The following is a 6,870-nucleotide window of genomic DNA, read 5'->3' on the forward strand; positions in this document are numbered from 1 at the left end:
CAAAGTGTCTCATGAGGGAGTCTGCCCATTAGCATATCCATTATGCAATTGTTAAAAAGTCAAAACGAGTTTTATAAACCCTAGACAGATACATGGAAGAAGAGAACAGAGATGAAAACATGTATAATTTGTACAAAATTTTACTCATTTCTTTAGATATATGTGAGATAGTTTTATCTATCTTCCATCTGTCTTTGTTCATTTACCTGTCAATGAACACTTGAATGGTAGTTAGAGCCGCCCCTCATGACCACACCTGACATCTTTGAATGTAGTCTTTTTCATGGAAAATGGACTCAGCTGTAAAAGAACATATCTGCTCTCAATAGAAGTTTCTTGGCAGAAAAATAACAGGGAGAATGGTTAACTGATGTACAAATTGTGAAGGTAAGCATGGAATAAGACAGCAAAATGGACTGGCCTTTGTAGTGTTCCACGATGCCTCACCTCTGTGATTGTGATTGAGCCCACCATGGAATTGTTCCCTCCCTGAGACTGACAGTGCAATCTGCTGTGAAAGATTTGTTAAAAATGATTGGTTGTTTTCAAAGATCTATGTACAGAACAGATCCAGGTGCTACACAGTGCTATGACTTGGGTTTAGTGAAACCTGGATGAGCAGAGGCTGATCCTACTCTCTTTGTGTGTGCCCAGGAGCCTTGTATTTCATAATGTCACCTTGTGCGTTATGAGTTCCTGCCCTCCTCTTCCTCATCACGAAAAAATTCAACTAGTGATTTGGTAAAAAAAACAGTGAAATCCCATTTTTCCTAAAATAAATATGAATAGCTGGGAAGACATCTCCCTTTATTCAGGGTCATGACCTTTCTTTTCTGAAGAACAGCTGAGGTTTTGGTTCTTTTTTTTTTTTTTTTTTTTTCATATATTTACTTTTTATTGAATTTGTTAATGTTACAGAGTTCTTGCACTGCCAAACCATGCCTGAGAATCCAAAGAAGGAAATGGTATAATTGACAGCCTCATCCACCCATCATACAGTATATTAAAACTTGATTCATATGCATTTTGAGAATTTCACAATCTTTTATAAAATTTTAACAAAAGTTGGAATTTAAATCTGCTGCAGGTCTTCAAAATTTCCAGTACAGTGTGCCATTAAATAGACATATTCATCTCAGTTCATTCCTCAACAACATAACCCAACAAAAGTTTGTGGGGAAAATGTATACTTTTAGGAAAAATATGTGGCTCAAGTTCCAAGAGATTACTCGTTAAGGTTTTTGGCTCCCAAATCATGTCTTCAGTGTAACCAAGAATCTTTTTTCTCATTTAATCATCCTACCTCTCCCCGAATGACTCAACTACTCATTCAAATAAATCAGAAGGCAGGCGTCCTACCTGCCACCTCAAACACCGACATTATTGCCCAGAAGTGGTAGCAGGTCCTGTGAGGAGACACTGTAGCCCTCCTAGAAGTCCAATTCCTGCACTGACGTTCACCAAGACTGAACTGCAGAGGATGCCCCCTTACCAGGACAGCTGCATTCCCCTCGTGTGCTTCACACTTGCCATTAGCAAGGCTGCAACTCCTGCCTTTGGCGGGTGGATTTATTACAGAGAAACCCAAACTCTGCATCAAGTGGTCATATATTTCTACTGAATCAAAGATATAAAACTAGGAATTGCCAGACTGTCTCATTAGGTGGAAAGAAACTTTTCAGTAATCCTGGGGAGCTTCCACAAGTCCCTTTTATGGACTAAGTACTATTGGATAGTTTAAGCTGTAATTATTAATAAAAGCGCTACAATCACTGTCTTTTGCCCTGCCTTTCCAGATGAACACTATTAGACACATGAAAAGGCTGGTAACAGAGCTAGCGGGGACAATCACTGTAACTTTAGAATGTTTTACTACCTTAAAAATTTGGACACAAGTATGTAAGGAACTCTTATCAATGACCATACAAGACCCATGACACTTAAATGGGTTGTGGGTGGTTTTGCTTACATCACTGGACTCTTAAAAACAGGCCAGTGACTCCTTTAGCCTGAGCAGAAACCGCTCTCCACAGCAGTGTACTGTACAATTTAGACCTGATTGGAGGCTTTAGCAGCACCTGAAGTAGAGCCTCCAGCATTCACTGCCCGTTATGTCAAAGGCTATTTGGTTCCACTCTAGGGATTGGCAAATTCAGGAGACATTTCACAATTCTAATGCATATTTCAGGTTACTTACCTAACCAAGCAATATGCTGTCAAAGAACTTATTCCAAGTCAAAGCAAAAAAGGCCTTAATGTGGAACACAGAAAAAGCACTATCCAAATGAAAAATTACTAAGAGAAACAAGATTATTCCCTCCCCCACCCCTCTTCCCACTTGGTGGCCCCAAGTTTGGTTGAATTTCATTTGTAGTTACCTCAGACTACAACTAAAAACTTAAATTATAAATCACACCCCTACACAGATGATCTGAACACAGTTCTTTTGAGCAGCATGTTCCAGGAAGTATAATATAGCCACAGCCTACTACAGAGTATTCCTTAGGGTGGGGCACAGGACAGGTTAATTAAGGTCACTTAAATCTTCATCTTTAACAGCAGATCAGAACCCAGATGGCTGACTTTCTGCAGGATTTCTGATAGGAATCCAGTAGAGCTGGTTTCAAGGTTCACATCTACACTTTAATAGCTGTAACCTTCTTATCCAGAAGTTGTGATCCACATGAAGTCCACAATAAGTGCAGCAAATCTGAGGTAGTCAACCTTTACGAAGGCTCAGTATTTTCGGCTTTCTACATGCTTGGCAGTGGACTGCAGGGATGGGAACTGTGTGTCGCTGTATATTTCTGGTGGTCCTTGTGGTGTTTTCCTTGTTGTGGTTAGCCTGGCCCCAGGAGGCCTATACACACCACTAGTCATTGCTGGTTCTGGGGTTTCTGGTAACAACTACTGGAGCAGGAGGTGCTTGTACCGGAGCTGTTTTATTCCAGGGGCCTGAAGATTTTTCTACACCACCACCTCCGCCACCTTCTTCCCAGTTATCTCCTGGATCTTCTCTCTTTTCATTGTCATCTTCTTCCTTTTCACTTATCTGCATTGCCTGAACTCTGAGTCCGCTGTAATCAACCTCTTTCTGCTCAAATTCTTTCCATTCATCTTCGTCCTTCGTCACGGCCTTGGTGGCGGCCCCGGGGCCCGGGGCCCCAGTGCCTGCGGTCCCTCCATCGCCCGGCCGGGACCCTGCGCCTGTGGTCCCGCCGTCGCCAGGCCTGGCCCCCGCGCCCGGCCCGCCGCCCGCCGCTCCGCTGCTCCCGCCCGCGCTGCCCGCCGGGCCTGCGGCGCTCGCCGCCCTGCTGCTCCGCTCCTTCTTCTTCTTCTTATCCCTCTTGGCACAGAAGTTGTCCAGGCTCCGCTCCTCCGCCTCGGCCATGGCCGTGGCCTCGTCGGCCCGGATGGGTGGGGCCGGCGGCGGGCGCGGCCGCTGGCAGCTCGGCGTCGAGGCCGGCTCTGGAGGTTTTGGTTCTTTAAAAGGAAAAATCTTAGACAAGTTTAATTTGAACTGTGTTTATTTAAGTGAGAAACAAAATGATTTGCATATTAGGTAGCCCTCAGAATCAGAACAGGTTCTAAGAATTGTGGCTGACAACACAATGTGGTAGCATTTATACAAAATGGAAGTGAGGTACAGAAACAATTTAATTGGTTCAAAATTTTCCCACATGAATGGAAACTCAGTGTTAGCTTCCCATTGCTGTGACAAAATACCTGAGTTAAGCCACTTCAAAGGAATTTCAGAGGTTTCAGTCCATGATCACTTGGCCTCATGTCTTTGGGCCTGTGTTTAAGCTGAAGATCATGGTGGGGAGCATGTGGTAGAAAAATATTCACATCATGGTTTCCAGGAATCAAAAAGAGACCAAAAACACGTCAATGGTTTCCCAGACACTTTATTTAAATACCTTGAAATCATTTTCTGTACATCATGTAAGCACCTGAGCAAATGTCTTCCCATGATTGTCGATGTGGTATGGATCATGGGTCCTACCTCTTTGTTTTTGAGAAAGACAAGCCACTTGGAATATTGCATTTAGGAAATGTTTTTTATTCTAAGTTTCACAGAAATTTTACTTTAGTTGAAGGACTATAAGATGCAATTATAATAAATGTATTTCTAGAAATTTGAGAAATACTTTCAAGGTCACACTCAGTTCTATGATCGAGTTTTAACATACAAAGGAAATTTGTAGATTCTTAATTTTTGTCTGAATAGTGCATGGTAATAAATGAATTGCAAATATTAGAGTTCATCAATGCAACACATTAGTTATTTGTAAATTAAAAAGAAAAAGAAAAAATGTCCCAAATAGGTGGTAAATTTTCCTCATTATGACACACAATTCTGCCTACTTATTTTTTTAATTGTTCTGTTAAGTTATATATGACAGCAGAATGCATTTTAATTCATTGTACAATAATTGAGTACAACTTTTCATTTCCCTGGTTGTAGAGCCACACCATTCATGTAATCATATGTGTACAGAGGGTAATGATGTTTGTCTCCTTTCACCATCTTTCTGTCCCCTTGTCCCCTAGTCTCCAAACATTTCCCACTACACAATCTAATGTTCCTCCATTATTCCCGTACATCCTCCCTGCCCTGGTTATATATCAGCATCCACTTATCAGAGAAAAAATTTGGCCTTTGATTTTGGGGGATTGGCTTATTTCACTTAGTGTGATGTTCTCCAACTCCATCCGTTTACCTGGAAAAGCTATGATTTTATTCTTCTTTATGGCTAATATTCCACTGTGCATATATACCACAGATTCTTTATCCATTCATCTATTTAACAACATCTAGTTTGGTTCCAAAATCTAGCTATTGTGAATTGAGATACTATAAACATTGATGTGATTGTAGTATGCTGATTTTAAGTCCTTTGAATATAAACCAAGGAGCGAGTAACTGGGTCAAATGGTGGGTTTATTCCAAGTTTTCTGAGCAATCTCCATAGTGCTTTCCAGAGTGACTGCACCAATTTGCTATCCCTACAGCAATGTATGGGTGTACCTTTTTTTTTTTCACTTCCTTGCCAACACCTATTGTTACTTGTATTCATGATAATAGCCATTGTGATTGGAGTGAGATGAAATCTTAGGGTAGTTTTGATTTGCATGTCTCTAATTACAAGACGTGTAGAACATTTTTAAATATATTTTTTGATCACTTGTATATCTTCTTCCATCAAGTGTCTCTTCAGTTCCTTAGCCTATTTATTGTTTGGGTTATTTGTACTTTTGGTGTTACATTTTTAAGTTCTTAATAAATTCTGGAGATTAGTTCTCTTTCTGAAGTGCATGTGGTAGAGATGTTCTCCCACTTTGTAGGCTCTCTCTTCACATTATTGATTGTTTCCTTTGCTGAATAAAAGGTTTGCAGTTTGAAACAACCTAATTTATTGATTCTTGATTTAATTTCTTGTGCTTTAGCTGTCATGTTAAGGAAGTCATGTCCTAAGCCAACTTGATGAAGATTTGGGTCTAGTTTTTCTTCTATTAGGCACCAGGACTCTGGTGTAATTCCTAGGTCCTTGATTCATTTTGAATTGAGTTTTGTGCAGGGTGAGAGGAGTTTGATTTCATTTGGCTGCATATGGATTTCCAGTTTTTCCAGTACCATTTGTTGAAGAGGCTATCTTTTCTCCATTGTATGTTTTTGGCATATGGGATGAACCCCACTTGATCATGGTGCACTAGTATGGGATAACTGTATTTATGTGGATTTGTCTCTGTGTCTTCTATTCTGTACCCTTGATCTACCTGTCTACTTTGGTGCTAACACCATGCTGTTTTTGTTACTATTGCTCTATAGTATTGTTTAATTTCTGGTATTGTGATACCTCCTGCTTCCTGCTTCCTGTTAAAGATTGCTTTGGCTATTATGTGTTGTCTTATCCTTTCAAAGGAATTTCATTATTGCTCTCTCTATTTCTATGAGTTACATCATTGAGATTTTAATAGAAATTGCATTGAATCTGTATAGTGCTTTTGGTAGTATGGCCATATTGAGAAAATTAATTCTGCCTATCCAAGAACATGGGAAATCTTCTCATCTTCTAATGTTTTCTTTAATTTCTTTCTTTAGTGTTTTGTAGTTCTCATTGTAGAGGTCTTTTACCTCTTTTGTTAGGTTGGTTCCCAAGTTTTTTTGTTTTGTTTTTTTTTTTTTTTGAGGTTATTGTGAATTGAGTAGTTTTCCTAATTTCTCCTTCAGAGCATTCATTACTTGTAAATAGAAATGTATTAGATATATGTGTTAATTTTATATTCTGCTACTTTGCTGAATTCATTTATTCATTCTAGAAGTTTTCTGGTGGGAATTTTTGGATTCTCTAAATATAGAATCATGTTGTCAGCAAATAGTGATAGTTTGAGTTCTTCTTTTTGTATTCATAGCCCTTTAATTTCTTTGGTCTCTGCTCTGGCTAGATTTTCAAGGACTATGTTGAATAGAAATGATGAAAGAGGGAATCCCTGTCTTGTTCCAATTTCTAGAGGGAATGCCTTCAGTTTGTCTCCAGTTAGAATGATGTTGGCCTTGGGCTTTGCATATGTAGCCTTTACAATGTTGAGATATGTTTCTATTATCTTTTTTCTTTCTAGTATTTGGAGCATGAAAGGATGCTGTATATTTTATCAAATGTTTTTTCTTCATCTATTGAAATGACCATATGATACTTAACTTTAAGTCTATCAATGTGATGGATTACATTTATGGATTTTCGGATGTCGAACCAACATTGAATCCCTGGGATGAACCCCAGTTTATCATAGTGCACTCTTTTAACATGTTTTTCTATGCACTATGCCAGAATTTTGTTAAGAATTTTTGTATCTATATTCATGAGG

At 39.3% G+C, this 6,870-nt stretch overlaps 1 pseudogene across 1 annotated transcript; it reads right to left on the reverse strand.

The window, feature by feature from the left end:
• Positions 1 to 1,576: 1,576 nt before the first annotated feature.
• Positions 1,577 to 3,412, reverse strand: LOC306659249 (protein CDV3-like; annotated as a pseudogene). The gene has a single exon. The product of its transcript is annotated as a protein CDV3-like (transcript).
• Positions 3,413 to 6,870: the final 3,458 nt, after the last annotated feature.

Source organism: Sciurus vulgaris (assembly GCF_902686455.1).
Source record: "Sciurus vulgaris genome assembly, chromosome: 4".
Lineage (NCBI taxonomy): Eukaryota > Metazoa > Chordata > Mammalia > Rodentia > Sciuridae > Sciurus > Sciurus vulgaris.